Genomic DNA, 25,008 nt, shown 5'->3' with positions numbered 1-25,008 from the left:
TCACAGTCTCACGGTTCATGAGTTCGGGCCCCACATCAGGCTCTGTGCTCACAGCTTGGAGCCTGGAGCCTGCTTTGGAGTCTGTGACTCCCTGTGTCTCTCTACCCCTCTCTCACTCATGCTCTGTCTGTCTCTCTCAAAAATAAATAAACATTAAAAAAAATTAAACTCAATATATTAAAGCTAGCCAAATATCCTACATATTTTATCTTATTAATTACGATGTCTTTTTTTCCCCCTTTAACCAAAGTTTAATTTTAAAGTAATGTCCTGAGGGGTGCCTAGGTGGCTCAGGTGATAAGCATCTGACTTTGGCTTAGGTCATGATCTCATGGTTTGTGAGTTCGAGCCCCACTTCAGGTAAAAAATATGAGCCCGGTTTTGGGTGAGCCCTGCTTCTCCCTCTCTATCTCTCTCTCTCCCCCTCTCTCTCCCTCTCTCCCTCTCTCCCCCTCTCCCCCTCCCTCTCTCCCCCTCTCTCCCCCTCTCCCTTTCCCTCCCTCCTTTCTCTCCCTCCCTCACTCCCTTTATCTTTCTCTCTCTCTCTGTGCCCCTCTTGGGATTCTCTCTCTCTCTCTGCCCTCACTTGCACCCTCTCTCACTCAAAATAATAATAATAATAATAATAATAATAATAATAATAATAATAAATATCCTGAGTGTAACATTGTTGGAAGAATTTAGGCATTTGTAACTTTGGTGGCACTTTCAGTCCTAACATCAGTCATTTTTTTTCCAGTTGCCAACTGACACTGCTTCTTTAAGTCTCTCTGCCGGTCCCCATCTTTTGGCTGTGTTTTGCCTGTTAACTGTTACATTGATTGTTTTCTTAAAAACAAAAACTGGTATTCCCTATAAAGAGTTTTCCCACAGTGAGGGTATTTTTATCTCACTTGTTTATTCAAAGTATCTTTTTAGCTTGTTCTGCTGGTTATCTCCATGGTCAGTTCCTAGAATTTACCTAGTGCTCTGTCAGCATCCGATCCCTTGTGCTATTTGTTCCATTTAGATGTGGGTTTTCTTAGACCATAATTCAGTTCATCTCATTCTTGAAGAGAGTTTGGTATTATTACACCCCACCCTTCCTTTGACCTTCGTCTTTTGCTGAAACATGGAACACAAACAATATGTTTTCCTTCTTGGAAAGCAGTGACAGGCGCATGTAGCAGTAGGTTAGGTATCAAGTAGTAATGACCACTTTAGATTCTGTGTCATTTAAATATTTGGCTCTAAGTAACAGAAAACCCAATTTAAATTGTCTTAATATACAAGGTACTTTATTAATGCCTGTATTTAAAAAGTCCAGAGTTAATAATGTGCTTTAATGAGGTTTAATCAAGGCTTGATTCCATTTCTCTATCTACTCTTTGTGCAGGCTGTGTGTGTGTGTGTGTGTGTGTGTACACATGTGTGTGTATGTGTGCACATGTATATAAAATATATGTCAAAATGACTAAAGCAGTTTTAGGTGTTTACAAAACATATTTTCAGGAAAAAAAGATAATGTATCACTCTAACATTCCAAGCAGAGTCTTACTGGACTTGTCACATGTCGACCTCTAAATAAACACTACAGCTGGGGGAATGTAATTATTACATGGCTTAAAATAATCAGGGATGACCCTTTCAAGGCATATGGGCAGTGAAAAGTTATACTGTTGGGTACTATAGGCAGCAGAAGGTAAGAATGGATACTAGATAGGCAGCCGATGTGTCCACTACAATGACACTGGGCATCTGAGGATAGAAAAACACATATAGGGATGCCTGGATGGCTCAGTCGGTTAAACGTCTGACTTCAGCTAAGGTCGTGATCTCATGCTTGGTGAGTTTGAGTCTCACATCAGGCTCTGCGCTGACAGCTGGGAGCCCACTTCAGATTTTCTTGCTCCCCCCCCCCCCCCGTGCCTCCCCAGCTTGCGTGCATGTGCGTGCTCTCTCTCTAGAAAATAAACATAAAAGAAAAACACATAATTAGTTTTAGATCAAAATGGTATGTTAAGTTCATATTTCAGCACATGGCCATAATTGATCAAACATAAAAAGAGGAAGCCAGAAAGATGTAGTCAGAGCAGTAAATAAATTAAACATGGGGTGAGCCCTGCTTCTCTCTCTCTCTCTCTCTCCCCCCCCCCCCCCCTCCCCCCCTCCCTTTCCCTCCCTCTCTCACTTCTCACTCCCTTTATAAAAGTAAAAGCAAAAAGTAAAGTAAAAACACCGGGTGACAAGTGGAGCTGCAGCTGTTCTGGAGGTGGGCAGTGGTGGGCAAGAATTTGGCTCCTGCTGGGTGCTGAGGGTTGAAAATGCTCCGCACAAGGCAGAGGTGGAGTAGGGTTAAGTAGGGTTACAGCTTCAAGTCAAGGCCTTGGGTAGAGATTCCCGGAGCACAGGAGGAGTCCCAGTAAAACTGTTGGCTGCTGCCCGAACCAGATGGCTTCAGGAAGCTGGACCTGGCAAGGCACAACATGGCAGTCTCCCGGCCAGGAACTGAACTGGACTTTGGCTCTGGAACTAAGTCTGTAATAGCCCCACTATCACTGAGAGACAAGAGCTCAAACTTACCTTTTATAAGACCTGGTTCTGAACTACATTCAAGGCAGAGGCAGCTCTCAGAGGGAGTAAGCACAGGGGGAGAAGGAATGGGGAACAGAAACAACTAAACCTTTGTCTCAAAATAAGCTTGCAGCACCAATTCCAAAAGGAATGAAGATCTAATGCTAAGAAAAACTCACCCAGTGATATTAGCATTGGAACACAAATTCAATTCTGATGTAAAGAATTTTAGGAAACCATCCAACAGACTTGTAAGTGTCTATATGCTGAAAGAGAAAAAGGATTCATTTATTAAAAATGAACAGTAAATTATGAAACAAAAAGTAACAAGAACAGGTGGATATGAAGAATTAATTACAACTCTTAGAAATGAAAAGTTACAGTAGTTGAAATCCTTTTTTATCGTTTTACTTATTTTTTATTTTATTTATTCTCAAGTTGGCTAACATAAAGTGTAGTCTGGCTTCAGGAATAGCTTCCGGTGATTTGTCACTTAAATCCACCCAGTGCTCATCCCAACAAGTGCCCTCCTTAATGCCCGTCCCATTTTCCCCACTCCCATCAATCCTCAATATATTCTCTGTATTTAAGTGGCTCTTATGGTTTGCCTCCCTCTGTTTTTATCTTCTTTTTCCTACCCTTCCTCTATGTTCATCTGTTAAGTTTCTCAAATGCCACATGAGTGAAATCATATGATCTTTCTCTGACTTATTTTGCTTATTTCTATCCACATTGTTGCAGATGACAAGATTTCATTCTTTTTCATTGCCAAATAGTATTCCATTGTATGTATATACCACATCTTTATCCATTCGTCAGTTGATGGACATTTGGGCTCTTTCCATAATTTGGCTATTGTTGATAGTGCTGCTATAAACATTGGGGTGCATGTGCCCCTTTGAATCCACACTCCTGTAGCCTTTGGATAAATTCCTAGTAGTGCAGTTGTTGGGTTGTAGGGTAATTCTATTTTTAATGTTTTGAGGAACCTCCACATTGTTTTCCAGAGTGGTTGTACCAGCTTGCATTCCCACAACAGCACAAGAGGGATCCCCTTTCTCCACATGCTCACAAACATCTGTTGTATCCTGAGTTGTTAATTTTAGCCACTCTGACCAATATGAGGTGTTGTCTCAGTGTGGTTTTGATTTGTATTTCCCTGATGATGAGCGATGTTGAACATCTTGTCACGTGTCTGTTTGCCATCTGGGTGTCTTCTTTGGAAAAGTGTCTATTGCATGTCTTCTGCCCATTTCGTCACTGGATTATTTGTTTTTCAGGTGCTGAGTTTGTTAAATTCTTTATAGATTTTGGATACTAATCCTTTTAATCTGTCATTTGCAAATATCTACTCCCATTTCGTCAGTTGCCTTTTTTGCTGATTGTTTCCTTCCCTTTGCAGAGGTTTTTTATCTTGATGAGGTCCCAGTTGTTCATTTTTGCTTTTATTTCCCTTGCCTTCAGAGACATGTCAAGTAAGAAGTTGCTGTGGCCAAGGCCAAAGAGGTTGCTGCCTGTTTTCTCCTGTAGGATTTTGATAGTTTCCTGCCTCACATTTAGGTCATTCATCCATTTTGAATTTAATTTTTGTGTATGGTGTAAAAAAGTGGTCCAGTTTCATTCTTCTGCATGTCACTGTCCAGTTCTCCCAGCACCATTTGCTAAAGAGACTGTCTTTTTTCCATTGGGTACTCCCTCCTGCTTTGTCAAAGATTAGTTGGCCATATATTTGTGGGTCCATTTTTGGGTTCTCTATTCTATTGTGTCTGTTTTTGTGCCAGTACCATACTGTCTTGATGATTACAGCTTTGTAATACAGGCTAAAGCCTGGGATTGTGATACCTCCAGCTTTGGTTTTCTTTTCTAACATTACTTTGGCTATTTGGGGTCTTTTGTAGTTTTTTACAAGTTTTAGGATTATTTTTTCAAGCTCTGTGAAGAATGCTGGTGCAATTTTGATTGGGATTGCATTGAATGTGTAGATTGCTTTAGGTAGTATCGACATTTTAACAATATTTGTTCTTCTAATCCATGAGCATGGAATGTTTTTTCATTTCTTTGTGTCTTCTTCAGTTTCTTTCATAAGCTTTCTGTAGTTTTCAGTGTACAGATCTTTTACCTCTTTAGTTAGGTTTCTCTCTAGTTATTTTATGTTTTTTTATGCAATTGTAAATGGGATTGATTCCCTGATATCTCTTTCTGTTGCTTCATTATTGGTGTGTAGAAATGCAGCTGATTTCTGTACATTGATTTTATATTCTGTGACTTTGCTAAATTCTTGTGTCAGCTCTAGCAGTTTTTTTGGTGGAGTCTTTTGGGTTTTCCATGTCGAGTATCATGTCATCTGCAAAGGGTGAAAGTTTGGCTTCTGTTTTGCCAGTTTGGATGCCTTTTATTTCATGTGGTTGTCTGATTACTGAAGCTAGCACTTTCAACACTATGTTAAACAACAGTGTTGAGAGTGAACATCCCTGTCATGTTCCTGATCTTAGTGGGAAAGCTCTCAGTTTTTCCCCATTGAGAATGATATTAGCTGTGGACCTCTCATATATGGCTTTTATGATGTTAAGGTATGTTCCTTCTATCCTGACTTTCTTGAGGGTTTTTATTAAGAAGGGATGGTGTATTTTGTCAAATGCTTTTTCTGCATCTGTTGACAGGATCATATGGTTCTTATCCTTTCTCCTTTTATTTTTTTATTTTTTTATTTTTTAAATTTTTTTTTCAACGTTTATTTATTTTTGGGACAGAGAGAGACAGAGCATGAACGGGAGAGGGGCAGAGACAGAGGGAGACATAGAATCGGAAACAGGCTCCAGGCTCTGAGCCATCAGCCCAGAGCCCGACGCGGGGCTCGAACTCACGGACCGCGAGATCGTGACCCGGCTGAAGTCGGACGCTTAACCGACTGCGCCACCCAGGCGCCCTCCTTTCTCCTTTTAATGTGAAGTATCGTGTTGATTGATTTGCAAGTGTTGAACCAGCCCTTCAGCCCAGGAATGAGTCCCACTTGATCATGGTGAATAATTCTTTTAATCTACTGTTGAATTCAATTTGCTAGTATCTTATTGAGAACTTTTGCATCCAGGTTCATCAGGGATATCGCCTATAATTCTCCTTATTAGTGGGTTCTTTGTCTGGTTTTGGAATCATCGTAATGCTGGCTTCATGGAATCATTCTGGAAGCTTTCCTTATGTTTCTGTTTTTTGGAACAGTTTGAAAAGAATAATTATTAACTCTTCTTTAAATGTCTGGTAGAATTCCCCTGGGAAACCATCTGGCCCAGGACTCTTATTTGTTGGGAGATTTTTGATACCCAGTTCAATTTCTTCACTGTTCAAATTTTTCTTCACTGGGACTGTTCAAATTTTCTGTTTCTTCCTGTTTGAGTGTTGGTAGTGTGTGGGTGTCTAGAAATTTGTCCGTTTCTTCCAGATTGTCCAATTTGTTGACATATAATTTTTCAGAGTGTTCTCTAATAATTGCTTATATTCTGTGGTGTTGGTTGTCATCTCTCCTGTTTCATTCCTGATTTTATCTATTTGGGTTTTCTCTCTTTTGAGAAGTCTAGCCATGGGTTTATCAATTTTGTTCATTCTTTCAAAAAACCAGTTCTTAGATTCATTGATATGTTCTACTGGTTTTTTGTTTGTTTGTTTTTTGGTTGTTGTTGTGTTTTTGTTTTTGTTTGCTTCTATATTATTTCTGCTCTCATATTTATTATTTCTGTTCTTCTGCCGGCTTTGGACTTTCTTTGCTGCTGCCTTTGTAGCTCCTTTAGGTGGAAAGTTAGGTTCTGTATTTGGGACCTTTCTTGCTTCTTGAGATAGGCCTGAATTGCAATGTATTTTCCTCTTACAACTGCCTTTGCTGCATCCCAAAGGGTTTGGACTGTCATGTTTTCATTTTCACTTGCTTCCATATATTTTTTAATTTCTTCTTTAATTGCCTGGTTGACCATTCATTCCTTAGTAGGATGTTCTTTAACCTCTCTGTATTTGGAGGCTTTCCACATTTTTTTCTTGTAGTTAATTTCAAGTTTCATGGCAGTGTGAGCTGAAAATATGCATGATATGATCTCAGTCTTTTTATACTTGTTGAGGGCTACCTTGTAACCCAGTGTGTGATCTGTTTTGGAGAATGTTCATGTGCACTCGAGTAGAATGTGTATTCTACTTTAGGATGAAAAGTTCTGAATATATCTGTTAAATCCATCTGGTCCAATGTGTCATTCAGATCTGTTGTTTCCTTATTGATTTTCTGCGTGTATGATCTGTTCGTTGTTGTAAGTGGAGTATTAAAGTCCCATACAATCATGGTATTTTTATGTATACATTTGTTTATGGTTGTGATTGATTTATGTATTTGGGTGCTTTCACATTGGGGGCATGAACATTTACAATTGTTAGCTCTTGATGGATAGACTCCTAAATAATGATATAATGCCCTTTTTCATCTCTTGTTACAGTCTTTGTTTTAAAATCTAGTTTGTCTGACATAAGTATGGCTACTCTGGCTTTCTTTTGCCATCCAGTAGCATGATAGATGGTTCTCCATCCCCTCACTTTCAGTCTGCAGATGTCCTTAGGACTAAAATAAGTCTCTTGTAGGCAGCATATAGATGGATCTTGTTTGTTTTGGGTTTTGTTTTTGTTTTTGTTTTTGTTTTTGTTTTTATCCATTCTGATACCCTGTGTCTTTTGATTGGGATATTTAGTCCATTTACATTCAGAGCGATAATTGAAAGATATGTATTTAGTGTCGTTGTGTTAACTATAGGTTTCATGCTTGTGGTGATGTCTCTTGTCCTCTGTAGTCTTTGCTGCTTTTCACTCACAGAGTCCCCATTAGGATCTCCTGCAGGGCAGGTTTAGTGGTCATGAACTCCCTTAGTTTTTGTTTGTCTAGGAAAGCCTTTATCTCTCCTTCTATTCTGAACGACAGCCTTACTGGATAAAGGATTCTTGGCTGTATATTTTTCCTATTCACCACATTGAATATTTCCTTTCACTCCCTTCTGGCCTACCAAGTTTCAGTGGGCAGGTCTACTACTACCCTTACGTGTCTACCCTTGTAGGTTAAGGCTCTTTTGTCCCTAGCTGCTTTCAGAATTCTCTCTTTATCTTTGTATTTTGCCAGTTTCGCTATGATGTGTTGTGGTATTGACCTGTTTTGTTGATTTTGAAAGGAGTTCTCTGTGTCTCTTGGACTTGGATGCCTGTTTCCTTCCCTAGATTAGAGAAGTTCTCAGCTATAATTTGTTCAAATAAACCTTCTGCCCCTTTCTCTCTCTCTTCTTCTGGAACTCCTATGATACCGATATTATTTTGTTTCATTGAATCACTTAGGTCTCTAATTCTTCCCTCGTGGTCTAGTAATTTCCATTCCCTCTTTTTTTCAGCTTCATAATTTTCCATAATATCATCATCTATTTCACCTGTTCTCTCCTCTGTTTCTTTTATCTTTGCCGTTACTGTCTCTAGTTTATTTTGTGTCTCATTTATAGCATTTCTTATTCATCATGACTATTTCTTAGCTCTTTAGTCTCTGTAGCAATAGATTCTCTGCTGTTTTCTATGCTTTTTTCAAGCCCAGCTATTAGTCTTATAACTGCTATTCTAAATTCTTGTTCAGATATATTGTTTATACCTGTTTTGAGAAATTCTCTGGCTGTCATTTCTTGATGGATTTTCTTATGAGAATTCTTCTGTTTCATCATTTTGGCTAGGTTTTTGTCTTTTGTGTGTTTTAATAGCTTGTTGTGTGTCCTGCACATACTACTGCAAGTACTCCTGCAAGTACTACTATATTAAAAATGGGTCATACTCTGTCCAAGGCCTGGCACTTCAGGAAGTGTTTTGCACAGTGCGTTGTGTTTCGACTGCTCTATCCAATTGGTCAGTCCTCTGCAAAACTCCTCCTTGCTTGTAGTGGTGGAGCGTTTGGACCTTCCACCAGGTGTACTTTGATTTGTTGGTTGAAGTAAGCCTGGAAAAAAGGAAAGGGGGGTGGGGAGCCTGATCCCATACAAAGAGAAAGACAAAAGGGACAGAAAAAAGACCAAGCAGAGAATAAACAACAACAAAACCCAAAAACCTATAAGGCTTAATGCAGAGAGAGAGAGAGAGAGAGAGAAAGGAAAATAAAGGAGACATAGAAAAGGTGTAAAAAGAATAGAGTAAAAATGCCTAATTAAACAAACAAAATAGAAAAAAATTATATATATAATAAGATTTGACCAAAAACCAAATCAGAAACTATGAGCCTGATTTCAAAAGAAAAAAAGTATAGGGTAGAAAGAAAAAGAAGAAAAGCAAAAGACAGACTAACACACAAAAACGCAAGACAGTGGTCTGTTGGTGCCTGGGACCAGTGGCTGTGCTCCTGTGGAGAAGAGGCCATCTGGTTGGCTCAGTGTCAGTCCTACTCCTGTAGGTGAGCAGTTACCAGGCACAGAGGGGCAGGGTTTGATGTAAGTGTCCCGCCTCCACTGGGGGAGCTCTGCTGCTCCCTGAAACCCCACCGTGTTGGCGATGGGGATTGAAATGGCAACACCCCAATCTCTCCTCCCCAGACTGGGTGTTTCAAACCACACTGTTCAGGCAACCCTCACAAGTAGCGTGGGCGGTCAGCTTGTCCTGCTCCACAGTCCCCTGTGTCTCCTAGGTGCTCGGCTGGGATTCAAAACCCGATGTCTTAAAGGGCCCTACACCAACTGGATCCTGTTTTGGTACATAGCGCCACTCAACCCTGCCGATAAAAGGCCTTTGGCTGGTGCCTGTGGGGTCTTTTGTCCTTGGGGAGGCAATACACCCTCTTCCCACCATACTCAAGGGAGGGGTCTGTTCTCTCCCAGTGCACCTGGGAGCCCCTGAGATCACTGCTGCACCCTGGGGGTGGCTCCCCTCCCCCACAGGAGCACACACATGGCAGTGTCAAAGAAAAGTCATGCAGTCTGCTGTCCACAGAAGTGTTTCTCATGTCCTAACACAATACCGCAATTCCAGTCTCCCGGTCCCTTTTGTCTCTCCACAGAAGGGGTTTGCTCTCCTCTGTGCCTACTCTGATAAAACAGAGATCTCCCCCAGTTCACATACACACACCTCAATCTGGCCAAGCTGTCTCCCTCCACCTATGGAGATCCTTCTGCCACTCTGCAGATTGATTCCCTGGATGTTCCACATGATTTGACCTCAGTACAGCTGTGTTGGAGGGAGGAGGAAAATCCCAGGCCCGCTACTTCTCCACCACCTTAACGCCTCCCTCAAGATCCTTTTCTAAAGTGTAATAACCATTTAGACTCCAACCAGCCTGAGCATAAGTGAATTAGAAGAAGGTGCTAGAAACTGCACCTAGAATGTAGCATAGAAGAACTTTTTTTTTTTTTTTTAAGTAAAGGATAAATTGAACGTTGAGTTTCCAGCACATATCTAATAGGAAGATAGGGTTGAAAAGCTCTATTTGAAGAGAATTCGCCAGAATTCTAGAAAGGCATGAGTGCTTTACATTACAAATACATTATGAATCCCTAACATGATAAATAAATCCTCCCACGTAGACCTTAGTGAAACTGTAGAACATTAAGCAGAAAGTGAAAATTTTTAAACCAAACAAAGAAAAAAAGACATTCCTACGCAAGAACAACAATTAGACTGAGGCAGACATCTCCTGGCCATAATAGATGCCTGGAAGCATTAGAGCGAGAGCTTCAAAGTGCTAATGCAAAGTAACTAGCAACTACAGCCTCATGATCACCTCAAAAGAATAAAGTCAAAATCGAGCCATTTGCAAATTTGCAAAGACTGGGACAGGTTACTGCTCACAGATCCTCACTGAAAGAAGTGGAGAAGTGAACTTCAGCTAGAAAGAAGAATGAATCCAGAGGGGAGGCATGGGATTTTTTTGAAAAAGAATATGATTGATAGGGGCGCCTGGGTGGCTCAGTCAGTTAAGCGTCCGACTTCGGCTCAGGTCATGATCTCACAGTTCCTGAGTTCGAGCCCCGCATCGGGCTCTGTGCTGACAGCTCAGAGCTGGAGCCTGCTTCAGATTCTGGGTCTCCCTGTCTCTCTGCCCCTCCCCCACTCATGCTTACTTTCTGTCTCTCTCAAAAATAAATAAACTTAAAAAAAAAAAGGAAACAAAGGTAATAATGAACGAGATGGTAGGAAAAAAGCCAAAAAAAAAAAAAAAAAAAAAAAGAGAAAGAAAGAAAAAGGTAATAAATACACAACACAAAATAAATGGTGGACATAAGTCCAAATACATTAGAAATCATATAAAATGTAACTTGATTCAGTTCACCTATGGGAAAAAATTCTTCAAAACAGTTAAAAAGCAATCTAGTTTCCTGCTGTTTACCAGACATGCGTGTAAAACAAAAGCTTTACATAAAGGTTGATATAGAAAAATATTCCCCCAAAGTTATAAACATAGAAAGCTAAATAATGTCAAATGTTGAGGCAAGAAACATTAATAGGAAGAAGCACATTAATAAAAGTCTTCCAGGAAGATAGAGCAGTAGTGCATGTACCTAAATATAGTCTCAAAATGTAATCCAAAATTAGATGGGATTACAGAAGTAACTGATAAAGCCACAATTCCTGGGGGAAAATTGTAACATTGCTTTCAGAAACTAGTATATCAGATGGCAAAATATTGGAAGAATGTAGAACATTTGCACAACAAAAGTAACAAGATTGATCAAATTTATATCGAGAGTAGAATCCTGTCTTCAACTAATATTCATACATTCTTTTCAGATATATATGGCACATTAACCAAAAGGAAGTCAATAAATTTTAATAAATTCTTGCCCAAAGGCCCATTTTCTTTTACCACAATGCAAATGAATTAGAAATTAACAAAAAGTTTTTCAAATCCCATGTTTGGGTATTTCAAATGCATTTCTATGTAATTAATAGGTTAAAGAAGACATCGCAGAAAATATATATTTAACAACAATGTGAAATACTACATGTGAAAGTCAGTAGGGTCCAGTTGACACTTCAGTGTAAATTTATAGATTTAAATAAATTTGTTGGAAGAGTAAAAGTGAATTAAGGGTACAAATCAAGGTAGAAAAAGAAACCACAAAACTTAAAGTAGAAAAAATAAATACATAACAAATTACCAAAAGAGAAACCAGAACCAGAAGCAATAAAACAGCAGACCTGGTTCTTTAAAAATTAAATATACAAGGGTGCCTGCGTGGCTCAGTTAAGCGGCCGACTTCGGCTCAGGTTATGATCTCACGGTTTGTGGGTTCGAGCCCCGCATCAGGCTCTGTGCTGACAGCTCAGAGCCTGAAGCCTGCTTCAGATTCTGTTTCTCCCTCTCTCTCTGCTCCTCCCCCACTCATGCTCTGTGTCTCTCTCTCAAAAATAAACAATTAAAAACTTTTTTAAAAAAACTAAATATACAAACTTCTATCAGTAACAATCTAGGAAAGAAAAAACAAGGAAAAGCACGCACACACTTACACACACACACACACACACACCAAGAAAACCACCGGAAACAAGAAAGGAAACAATACAGATATAATAGGGATTTTTTAGTCATGAGAGTATATAATGAATAACTTTATGCCAATAAATTTGAAAACTACAAAGGTTAGCAGTGGCTGTGGGTCATGAATTTGAAAGTGACTTAGCTGAATGGTTTAAACTCAGAGTGTTTCAGTCAAGATTTCAGCCTGGGCTAGTCATCTGAAGGCTTGGCTGGGTCTGGAGGATCTTTTCCAAGGTAGCTCACTCACGTGACTGTTGGCAAAGAGCTTCAGTTCCTTGCTGTCTAGTGACAATGCTTCATCACACAAACCTCTGTAGGACTGCTTGGGTGTCCTCATGACATGGCAGCTGGCTTTTTTCAGAATGATCCATGAGAGAGTAAAGAGGAGGCTTCATTGTCTAATTTATGACCTATCTTGGAAGCCACTTCTACCATATCCTATTTGCTAATAGTGAATTAATAAGCCCATACTCAGGGGGAGGGGATTTTGACTCCTCCTCTTGAAGAAAGGTGTAGTAAAGAATTTGTGGGCATGTTTTTAAACTAACACACTGTACTTATGTAAGTGATATGGTAATTCAACAAAGAAAATTCAAGAGAACCTATAAATGTATTAATAGAGTTAGTAAGAATTCAGCAAGGTTGCTGATGTGAGTCAACACACATGTATCAGTTTCATTCTTAGTACTAGTAATAACAAAACTGTAATAAAGACCTCAATCATAAGCAGAAATAAAGACAATAAGTTATTTAAAAATAAAATTTGTAAAAGATGTATAAGACCTTAATGGAGAAAATTAGAAAAATGTATTAAAAGGTACCAAAGAATACCAAAGATACCAAAGAATATCCAGATATTCCATGTTATCTGGGTATGACTTGCAGTAAATATAATTTCCAGTAAGGTTTCTGTGATGTTATCTGGGTATGACTTGCAGTAAATATAATTTCCAGTAAGGTTTCTGTCATACATGACAAAATAATCCTGACATTCAGATGGGATAGAAAATGGCAAATAGGGGCGCCTGGGTGGCGCAGTCGGTTGAGCGTCCGACTTCAGCCAGGTCACGATCTCGCGGTCCGTGAGTTCGAGCCCCGCGTCAGGCTCTGGGCGGATGGCTCAGAGCCTGGAGCCTGTTTCCGATTCTGTGTCTCCCTCTCTCTGCCCCTCCCCCGTTCATGCTCTCTCTCTGTCCCAAAAATAAATAAATGTTGAAAAAAAAAATTAAAAAAAAAAAAAAAAAGAAAATGGCAAATAATTGTTATAATGTTTTTGAAGAACAAGGTTGGGAGACTTGCCACATAAGATACCAAGAACTATGATGAAGCCAAAGTGATTAAAACAGTGTGATATTGGCACATATATATCCCGTAGACTATTAGAACAGAATAGAGACCTGGCAACAGACATACACGGACAGAAATTTGTTGTATATTAAACTACATTGTCCACTATTGTGTCTATTTAAATTTTAAATGTAAAGTGCCTAGCATTAATAACTACAGTACTGGTTCTCAGCATCCTGGTGTGCTAGTATTTAGTGCTGTTTTTAAGTATTTTTCATGATACATTTTTGTCGAGCTTAGCGTTATTTTTTAAAACCTTTAAGTATTTATGTCTTGGGACATACCAAGGGAATTATATGAAGAGTCATGTTGCTATTAAAACTTGAGATCCTTAGTCACTAACCACCCTTTCTCACGTTGGTCACAGCGACCTGGTAGGTCTGGGCAGTCTGTAAAAATAGTTTCTTAGGAAACTGATATAGGGATTTGCCAGCCCTATTCCCATTTCTGAAAGATTCTCTAGAACTCTGAATACATAGACTTAAACTGAGCCAACTCATGGATCTGCCATTTTAACAGGAGATGCTTTCTGTTAAGCCAGGTCTCAGTCGGAAAGAAGATTGCTATAATTCATTGTCCCTTTCACTTGGGATTACTATGCTGTTGAACAAGCTATCAGGACTGCTGATTCAGCTGTGCCTTAGAATATTGGCATTTCCCACATCTTAGGTTCCTAAGTGGCATCACGAGAAAAGCCCCAGCCAAAACAACTTCTTCCTGTAATCCTTATTTTTATCCTCACAAACTGGCCTAGAAAATTTAGGGGAAAAAAGTCCCTATTTCTCTTTCTTGAACCTAGAGTCATTTCTAAGTATGTCACTCTCTACTTTCTTTTCTCTGGGTATCAGAAGATGCCTTCCCAAAATAGGTTGCCTCCAGTCCAAAGAAGGGGTGGCAGGAAAAGAAACAAAGGTTTCCTTTAAAGTCTCAGACACTTCTCAACCCTTTACTCGCTTCCTACCAAAGTTCTTAACTTCAATTCTTATTTCCAGTAGGGAGAAATAGGAAATGCTTCACACCCCAAATGGTGGTCCTTTTTTGCCTATAAATAAACGTGCCATTTTTAGAGGCTATTTGGTAAGTTGGTTCCTTAGTCTCTCTTCAGTTGGTTTTTCATTGTGTCTCCTTATTTACCAGGGCCCCTGGAAGTTGAAAGGAGTCGGGTAGGATGTGGGTCTAATAATGTGTAAGGAGCTCTTGCATTTTAAGGGTTGTCTTAGGCCGTAAATGTAAGCAGTATGGAGCTCTAGACTCCGGTGATTCATATAACTTCACACGCAACCAGAGGACACCTCAGAGATGTCTACTGGATCCTCTGTGGGGTTGCAGGGCGTAGGGAGGGCCTTGTCCGCCCTGTGTCACTAGAATGGGTATTTTGCACGAAGGGTGCAGGACATGCTAGCACCCATCTGGTGCACAATTTAAAGCATTAGGTGCAGACAGATGACAATAGAATTGTGATAAACATTATGTTGTGTAGATGATGTATGTTTTATTTTCACTGTGGATCCTGAATGGAGCTAGAACCTTGAGAATAAGGGCTGGTTTGTAAAGTAGCCTATGAAGTTACAGCCTCTCTGGTTCTCAGTATCCTTATCTGTAAAATAAGGAGATTGCGTTGAATAATCCCGAATGGGCCTCCTGGCTGTAGAAACTTCATGGAAGAATTTAAGTTTCTCCTGAGAACACTTGTGCCTTCAAACTATTTGATGTGAATCTGATATAAATTTTGTGAACTATTTAGAAAATAAGGAATAACTTACAAAAAGTTGTAGTTCCCGTATTTTTTAAGTAACACCAAATAAATGAATAAGTAGGAACATCACTTTTTTAGCACTTCAGTTTTGTGTAAACGAAATCTGCTATGGTGGGTTTGAGATTTAGATTTCTGAATAATCCTAGAGTCGCCATTTATACTATTAATTTACTTTAATTTTACTTTAAAAAATAATTTTTTAAATTGAGGTATAATTGATGTACAGCATTATGTTAGGTAAACTTTTTTTTAAGAGAGAGAGGGCACGAGCGGGGAAGGGGCAGACAGAGAGGGAGACACAGAATCCGAAGTAGGCTCCAGGCTCTGAGCTGTCAGCACAGAGCTCTAGGTGAGGCTCGAACTTGTGAACCACAAGGTCATGATCTGAGCTGAAGTCAGACGCTTAGATGACTGAGCCACCCAGGCGCCCCTAAACTTTTTTTTAAAAGGAACATTGAGCTTCATCCCAACTCTGAATTTTCACTAATTAAGGATTATTGAGAATTATAATGGTAAGTAACGGTGAAATGAAACAAAGAGAGGGGTGCACCTGGCTGGCTCAGTCAGCAGAGCATGGGATTCTTGATCGCAGGGTTGTGAATTTGAGCCCCACGTCGGGTGTAGAGATTACTAAAAATAAATAAAGAAACTTAATTTAAAAAACAACTTTAAAAAAAATGAAATGAAACAAAGAGAAACTTACAAGCACTCCCTCTTGCTTTATTCCCATCCTAGATGCTAAAGTTGCAGTTGAAGCCCAGGTGGGCCACAAGGTGGCACCATTAGGTCATATAAATAAAGTGCTGCTGTTGTAGACAAAACTGGTATTTTTAAAAATCACTTTATTACAAAAATAATACATGTGCATGAAAGACTTCAGATTGACTTCCCAGTGCTTATTTAATTACTTATTATATAATTACAAAATATAAGCTGAAGGCTTCCTATGGGGGAAGGTCCCTTGCTAAGAATTTTAAACGGCGTAAAATTGGCACAGTAAAGATTTTGGAAAATACTGAAAAGTATTAGAATAGAATAAAATATCCAGGATACCAGTACACCCTTTGGAAACAATTAATTTTATTTATTTGAAGCCAATATCTTTTCAAAAGTTGAATTGTAACTAAATTTTAATAATGCAAAACTATAAGTAATACAAACATCAGAGGAAATATATATCGGAAATCCTTATTTGGTGTTTTTTTATTTTCTGATGGAGAAAGAGAAGTTTAGACAAGCATTTTCTCATTATCCCAATGAGTAAGAGATATTTGAGAATAATGAGTCCAGGAATTTAGTCACTTCCTATAAAGTAGAAAATATTTCCAAATATTTTGTGGTTGTTTTCTCACACTTAGAAAGGATTATTTTGAGATGATTGCAAAGAGTTAATTCATAATGTATGGCTGAATGTTTCCTGTAAGCATGATATCAATACTTCCTGTAAAGAAACATTTCCAGGTATTTATTGGGTTTTTTCGCAGTTTGAAAACTTTACTTTGCATGAGATGTTTGAAAGGAGTTAATTCAGAGTGTGTGGGCTAGACTAATGTTTCCCTTCATGTAATCTTTGAGGAAAAAGTTTCCAAACTATTTCATTATATGGAAAAGAATTTTATGAAACCAAACTTAATGCCATAGGTTTTTTTGCCCATAAAATGAGGATAATGATAATACTTACCTTAAGGGTTTATATGAGGATTAAATCAGGTATTCCAGGAAAAACACTTAAATAGTGCCTGGAATGTAATAACTTGGTAAATGTTAAATATTTTCTATCTCATTTTGCTAAGCAGTTGCTGCATAGTAATAGCAGACATATAAATAAATCCTTGTTTTTTTTATCAGTAAGTTTTCTTTCCTAAGAACCTCTACTAAGTAATACCTGATTAGCCTACTTCCAATTATTATATGGACTTAAAAATAAAGAACTGGCCTCTGGTAGCATTCTGTAGTTCACACATTTCAAATCAACCTCACCTTTATTGCATTAATAAGGCTTTAATTATGAAGTAATTGAAGAAATCACAGAATTAAGAATTTTATTTTAGAGAGAGAGTGTGTGCATAAGTGGAGAGCGACAGAGGGAGAAGGAGAGAGAGAATCTCACTCAGTCTCACGACCATGAGATCTTGACCTGAGCTGAAATCAAGAGTTGGAAGCTTAAGTGACTGAGCTACCCAGGCGGCCCAAGGATTTTAAATAAATCAAATTAGTCTTGGAAATACCACAAAATTACATATAAAGTAAAAATGTATCTGTAGCAGATCCAGATCTATCTTAAAATTACTCTTTGAACTTCTGTCAATTATTTTTGAGACTCAGAAGTAAAATTCAGAAGGTTCTACTTACAAAACTTCCTCCTTCCCATGTTCTTCGTGGTGCTGCAGTATCCTGAAAGGGTAATATTCTCAGTTCTTTTTAAAAAATTTATTTCCATGCTTTCAGAAGAGGGCTACCCTTTTCCTTTTTTGAAGCTCAAAATAAATATCCATATATTTTGCCTTTATTTTGGACAGATACCTCAAAGGTTAAGAATTGAGATCCTCATCATATGATCTATGAGAATTTATTTCCCAGGGTCTTCTAAGACAGCTTCCAAAAAAATGGATATACAAGGATTCTATAAAAGGGATCCTAACTAAAGTGAACTGTAGTTTAAGATTAACGGAACAGCAGAATCTTTGAAGTTTTATAGTGAGTAAAGCAAGTGTTGCATCAGGATTGCTGTCAAAGTAAAACTGCTTGTTCATAAATTAGACTAGTTCCACAGCCAGATGTTACAGCCAGATCCATCTGTGTCCCATCTTTTAAGTACATTGCCTGTGAACCCATTATGATAGTCAAATTTTGACCAGAAATGTTATTTTAAAACTCTCTTAGACTGTTTTGATTGGCTTAAAATGTCAGCTTAAATGTGTGTGATGGAAAAATATGGAACAAAAGTTTTTTTAATGTGCTAAGGAATTTAATAAAATTATGGAAAATTGTAGAATGTAACCATTAAAAATTAAAAATTAAGAATTGTTTTGGAAGACTGGTAACATGGACGTATGTTCACAATACAGTAAGTAAAAAAGTTTAACATTTGTATTTAAAGTATGAATTAAATATATATTCATACAGAGAAAAAAGGCTGGAGGATCATAGCACCCAAAATAGTAATAATAGTTATTTTTAGTTGGTAGGTAGCATTATGGGTAACTTTTATTTTCTTCTCTTTGCTCATATTCATATTTTGTAAAAATTTATAACAAAATGTAGAATTAGTCATAAGAAAAAATGTTACCTTAAAATCTTGTTAAGATGAACTTAATTGAGTGTATAACCCACAAAGAATTCTTGGATTCTCCCAAGTCTAGATTTCAAAAAAAATGTGCCAGGCACTATGTCATCTACAAGGATACACAGATCAGATCCATTTTTTGCATTCTAGAGACGAGTTCTGGCAGGAAGTTTTGCAAACAGTTGTGAACAAACAACTAAGCTTTGTATGAACCATTTTCTACTGATTTTCTTAATTGTGTAGAGGTGGCACGCCTATTCGAGATATTGCAGACTCAATTTGAAGCCACTTCCAGCAGTGCGGCCGTAGACTCATTAACCTCTCTGAGCCTTGGAAATTATTAAGAGCACTCTATTAGAGAAACATAGCTATTGAAGATAAGCAGACAAGAAACACATTATTGTTTGGGGAAGGAATTAAATTTTTGTTACAATTTTTACTTGGACAGAGCTAGATTTCTTTTAGATACGGCTTTTTTCCCTTGCCCACTATCTGTGGATCTGTGCAGCGCTTGGGTTTTAAGAACAGTCATTCTAAAGTGCTAGCAGTTCGGATTTAATGACTCCATTGGAAGTTCTTATTTTATGGTTCTTTGAGGTTATTTTTATATTTTAAAACAACTGTATCCTTTTAAAAGGTTAAGAATAACCACATGAGGTATAGAGAATCCAGATTTGGGTTTCCATTTGCTGTATACCGCTCAGTTTTAGTACTTCCCTCTGACATTAGAAAATGTAGGCAGTCAGATCTGAAAATGCGTCTCTCTCCAGGTATGCCATTTTTCCCGTGCATTTTGCTGAAGTGTCTGCTGCTTTGATCTCTGATCAAAGTTGCTATGTAAGCATAATGTCAGTCCATTTGAACCAGGAATGTAGCACTTAGTCTTGCCTTTTCCCAGTGGCCTTTCAAAATGAAAAATAAATCAATACATTATGTATGTATGTATTGGATATAGAAAAACAATTTAAAGTTAGGTTTAATAAGTATATATTAAAATACAACAGATTTTCTCCATTAGTTCTTAACCATCAAGAGTACTATCTTAAATTTCTATAGATGTGATCCAATATTAACAAAAGAAAAATAGAGAAAGATTATTAACTAGAACTTTCCATCAAGTCAGTGACTCACATGCTTCCACTAAAACCTCCTTATTGTTTTGTTACTTGGATTGAGACAAGCACTGTGTGGTGCTGGGAGCCCTTGTTACTGACACCTAGGTGACTACCTCATCCCAAAGGATGAGTGGCTCCAGCCTCATGAAGTCTCTTAGGTGGTGCCACAGAGCATGGAGTTAGGAGTTTTAAATGTTAGGCTGTGCCAACCCTTCAAGACTTACCCCCAGAGTCCTGCTTTTCACAGTCCCAGGGTATTAGTCTCTGAACCAGTCACTGTCTCTCATGGACACTAGGAGCTAGGAACTAGACTATGGTGAACAACTAGAGGATTTGAGGGGGCTTGAGTGTTCCCACTGTTGACCATTCCTGTGGATTTTTCCTCTGCCAGGAATCCGTTCTCTTTTCCTTTCTTGGAGGCCTTTACTCCCCACTAGAGGTCACCCCATTGCTGGACGGTGCTCTGTTACCAGGGGATCAATGTTCAAGGCTCCACGCAGGCTCTCTTCAGTACAGTAGAGAACTGTCTCCCCAGAGCTGTGCCTGTCCTTGGGAAGGGAGTAACTATTATCTTTTGAGTGCTTAAGTCATACAATGACCCGGAGTCCAAACCTAGGCAGTCTGGGTCCAGATAGCATTCTGGGTGAAGTAGCCAAGTTCTTTTAACAGCCTCTGACAGTAAAAAACTGCCTCTAGAATATTATACACTCCTAACAGTAGTCCTTCAGGAAAGTCAGACTGTATCTTGTCTTTCTCCCTCCTGCTTTTCCTACCTTGAAAAGAAATCTTCACTATGCTCAGCTTTTACGTTCATTCACAGGGGAATAGACTCAGCCCTCTGTGAATCTCAAAAGATACTAGTTCCCTGTTCATACTCACACATTAGTGTTTCTAACTCTACTTGTGGAATGGTTCTTACTACACACTATCTTTGGTAAATACCAGGACCCCTGTGAATGCTTGGTCCAACAAACTCTTCGATAAATAACCTCTTAACTGTCCTGGTTGCCTGAGTCACCCAGACAGATGATCCCAAAGAAGACCTTACATTCTTTTTGTTTGTTTTGATTTTGGTTTTGTTTTGTTTTTTGTTTTTTGCATGGGGACAATAGGTACCTTCAGACTCAACTGTCTTTTGTCCAAAATCTTTAAGCCTCCATACCAGCAATTTGCACTGCTGGCCATTTATCCTAGAGAAACGAAGACTTAGGTTTACATAAAAATATGTACCCGAATGTTTTGGAAGCTTTAACACCCCAAACTGGAGACAACCAGATGTCCTTTGAAAGGTGAATGGCTAAACAAGTTGTGACACCCTTGTCCTTTGAAAGGTGAATGGCTAAACAAGCATACCCTGGAATGCTCCTCAGATACAGAAAAGAATCACACTATTGCTATACATAACAACCTGAATGAATCCTCAGAGAATTATGTTGAGTGAAAAAACCAACCCCAAAAGGTTACATACTGTATGGCTCCATTTATATAACATTCTTGAAATGACAGAATTGTAGAAGTAGAAGACAGGATAGTGGTTTCCAGGGGATGAAGAGGGTGGGGGTGGGAGGGAAGTAGGTGTGGCTGTAAAAGGGCAAATATGAGAGAGCTTTGTGGTGATGGAAATATTCTGTATCTTGACTATCAGCGTCTGTATCCCAGTTGTGATATTATACTATAGTTTTGTGAGATACTAACACCAGGGGAAACTGGGTAAAAGTACACAGGATCTCCTTGTATTATTTCCTACAACTTCATCTACAATTATCTCAAAAAGTTTAATTAAAAAAATCTTTAGTCCTCCTCACCCCTTGAATAATAGTTAATAGATGTTCTCAACTTTTTTCACTTTTATAACTTATGGAGAGGCAATTAATAGATTCCTAGTGATTAAGGTGTAATTGGGGTCCAGACATTTTCTTTCAGGTTTCAAGTGTAATTAGGTCTAATGCATTTGTATGATATTAACTTTGAAATCACATAAATAAATCTGTAATTTGATCAAATGTACTGTCTTACGGGGCTTGTCTTCAAAAGAAAATGGCAGAAGCATTGTCTTTCCTGTGAATTTAAAGGAACTTTCTTGTGAATTTATTTTTAAGTTTTTATTTAAAGTCCAGTTAGTGAATATGCAGTGTAATATTAGTTTCAGGTGTACAATATAGTGATTCAACACTTCCGTTCAACACTTTGTGCTCCTCACAAGTGCATTCCTTAATCCCTATCACCTATTTCACCCATCCTCCCCATCCACTTCCCTTCTACTGACCAAGAAAGTTTAGGAACTTTCTTGTGAATTTAATGGGTCATTTGAGGGGGTAACTATATAATCTATAATTCTATCTCCAAATGAGAAGCAAACTTTGTCCTTTTCATAGTGTGAACCCTACTATCTTCAGACTAACACCTGCACCATTTTAACTTTAAAAATCATATATTAGAGATAAGCTCTAGTCATGAAGATTCAACCCCCAGTTGTTACAATAAGAAAGTAAAGATACACACTGTGGGTGAACTCAGAATTTTGTTAAAGCAAATTGATTAAGTGGCTCAGTAATACGAAGTTTGTCTAAAATGGTACATATAATTTGTCAGTCCTCATCTTCCAGCCTAGCGCTGATAACCCTTATGATGCAACCTGACTTATGTATTTAAATGGAGCTTCAAAAAATACCATTAATTATTCCCATATAAGTTTACTTAAAGGAATTTGATAACAGCATGAATGACCTCTAAAAGCTTAACCTGAATTTCAGCCTGAGCTACAAATTTGAGATTTTGTACTTCTATCCTACCACTTAGTGTAGTATCTGCCATATTTGGGGCATATAGTAAATGTTTAATGAATTAACACTGATATGCTGTGGACCATACTGTCTGTGCATGACCCTACTTCCATCATCCCTCAAGAGTAGAGTCCAGTGGGGCAGACCAGGCACTCGAGATGTCCCTGAGTGCAGAGGGGAAACCTGAGTGGGTCCCAGCAAGAGCATAAAGGACAGGCAGCAGCATGTTTCAGGAGGAGCAGAATCTGGTGTATGGCAAAGATCGCAGGCAGATTTGAGCCAATTTTTCTTTCACATTGAACAGCAAAAGGGGCAGGGGACAATATTGTGGGCAGATTTAAGTACCAGCATTCAGGATGGATTAGAAATATTTTTCCTTAAATATATCCTGTTTGGTTTAAATGTAAGTATTGATTATTTTTACTCCCTCCCCCCCCTTGCAAATAGCATTTTATTTCTAAAAATGCTTTTGTGTGCTACTCTGAGATCTAGCCACCATTTATAATGTGAAAAAATGCATTCTGAATTCCAGTTACTTGGGGTGAATTTTCTGAGCCCAGTTTGTCCTCTACTGATGGCACATAATTTGATTCTTTTTCTTTTATGTTTCTGACCATGCTTTCTTGTTTGTGGGCGACAAAGCCTCTCCTTAATAAGTCCTTCAGTTCTCCCTTTTCATTACTTTATTACTTGTTATTTTACCAGCCTCACAAATTGATGCCTTACCCATAGATTTTCATAGCCCCACTAGTTTCTCTGTTTGATAAAACAGCTAGACTTTCTTCATGTCACACCCTTGTTATAACTAAATTTTCTATTTACTGTAGATCCTTGCCAGCACATTTCTGGATATTCTGTTGAACCTTCTTAAGATTTCAGAGAAACTGCTGGGTGACCACTGAAAAAAAAGATCTAATCTTAAGTTTTACGTGAGTATTTTTCTACTGTCGACTTCCTCATAATATGTGAAAGCTTTGATGCCTTGCTTTATGGCAGATTCAGTTATGTGATCAAGATGAAAAATGTTATCTCTCATTGACCTTATTAAATCTGGGGGCAAAATTAGTTTCTCAAGGACACGGAAACACTCACAAAATGCACCACACTTCTTCTCACTTAAAAAATAAACAAGAAAGGCTTTTTTTTTTTTTTTTTTAACTGAGCCAACATTCGAAAGAATCCCAAGTCTTTAAACCACAAGAATTCGTACTGTGTTTGAACCAAAAATACCAAGTAGCTTGTTTTTCATTGTCTATTCTTACAGAATTTAACCAAAACACGTTATCTCTTGAAAAGCTCTTGATACGTGATATTTTACTTTTTAAAAAGTTTCAGATAGCTTTTCCTTTTTTATGATAATAATCCAGTGAATGCTATAGGGGAAAATAAGGAGGTTACTGTTCAAAGAGAATTCTTTTTTTTTTGTTTGTTTTTATTTATTTTTGAGACAGAGACAGAACATGAGCAGGGGAGGGGCAGAGAAAGGGGGAGACACAGAATCTGAAGCGGGCTCCAGGCTCTGAGCTGTCAGCACAGAGCCCGACGTGGGACTCGAACTCACAGAGTGTGAGACCATGACCTGAGCTGAAGTCGGACACCCAGCTGACTGAGCCACCCAGGCGCCCCCAAAGAGAATTCCTGACTATTTTAATGAGTAATTTCTTCTCGACAGGATACTTTCTTTAAAAAGTGTTATATAGTGGCATAATCTTAAGTTTATTTTATCTTGATCTCTGTAATTCTTAATCAGAAGCAGATTTCCCACTTATTTAGAGTTATCCTTAACAACTGCTTCTTACCCTTTATATGTAGTGGGTCATTAAGTTGAGCTAATGCTATTTTTCTGTCCCTCTCCAGTGTGCTCCCTTCTCTCTGCCACTGCCTTAGATCAGGCTGTCATCATTTATTCCCTAGATTTCAACAGTGACCAGCTGATTGATGTCCCTGTCTCCAACCTCGAATCTAGCCTCCAATCTAGCCTCTCCCTGTTGCCAACAGAGTAATCTTTCCGAAAGACTGATATCATGAGACTATGCCATTTCCTGGGGTTGAAATCCTTCAGTGACTCCTTATTAAAATTCAATATAATAACCCTTATTATAGAGTTGTGAGGAAGATTAAACAAAATTTACTGGGAACCCTGGGTGCGATGCCTGGCTTGGAGCAAGCCCTTAGCGTGTATTAATGTTTCCCCTTGTTACAGGGAACCCATGGAGGCAGCGGAGCTCTAGTGGAAAGTAACCTGTGTCTAGAGGGACAGAGGCTCTGCTGGGAAACCAGGCTAAAAGGAGAAGGGGCCAAGAATCTCACCAAACTCCGTAGCCATGCTTTCGTGAATCCCCTTGAGGTTAGACAGAAGCATAGATTGGTCTAACATCCAATTCCATCAGTGTTCCAGAAAGAAAGACTTTGTCTGATAAATTACAAGGCAACCCTGTCTGTGACTCAGCTTTTGTAACTGTAGAGGGAGGAAGTCACCTCTATAAAGACATTGGTCTCTGCCTTTGTGTTTTCTTCTTTGGGTTTGTTTTCTCTTCAATTTCTTAGTAAGGTTTCTTTTGTCAGGCTTTAACTTTTTCTTAAAGCAACCAAGAGGGGGCCAGTTAGACACACACACACACACACACACACACACACACACACACACACACACA

At 38.5% G+C, this 25,008-nt stretch overlaps 1 protein-coding gene across 4 annotated transcripts in view; it reads left to right on the top strand.

Moving 5' to 3' along the window:
- The window catches only part of ANKRD46 (ankyrin repeat domain 46), a 62,507-nt gene that overhangs the window by 6,692 nt on the left and 30,807 nt on the right, over positions 1 to 25,008 (top strand). For all 4 annotated transcript variants that reach the window (XM_040494127.1, XM_040494129.1, XM_040494126.1 and 1 more), the window contains exon 2: positions 23,182 to 23,283. The gene's annotated coding sequence lies outside the window, so the exon portion shown is untranslated. The remainder of the gene's footprint in view (positions 1 to 23,181; positions 23,284 to 25,008) is intronic.

The sequence above is a fragment of the Herpailurus yagouaroundi genome, unplaced genomic scaffold, assembly GCF_014898765.1.
Source record: "Herpailurus yagouaroundi ecotype Mexico unplaced genomic scaffold, PumYag 186, whole genome shotgun sequence".
NCBI lineage: Eukaryota > Metazoa > Chordata > Mammalia > Carnivora > Felidae > Herpailurus > Herpailurus yagouaroundi.
This window is presented reverse-complemented; position numbering and strand designations above follow the sequence as displayed.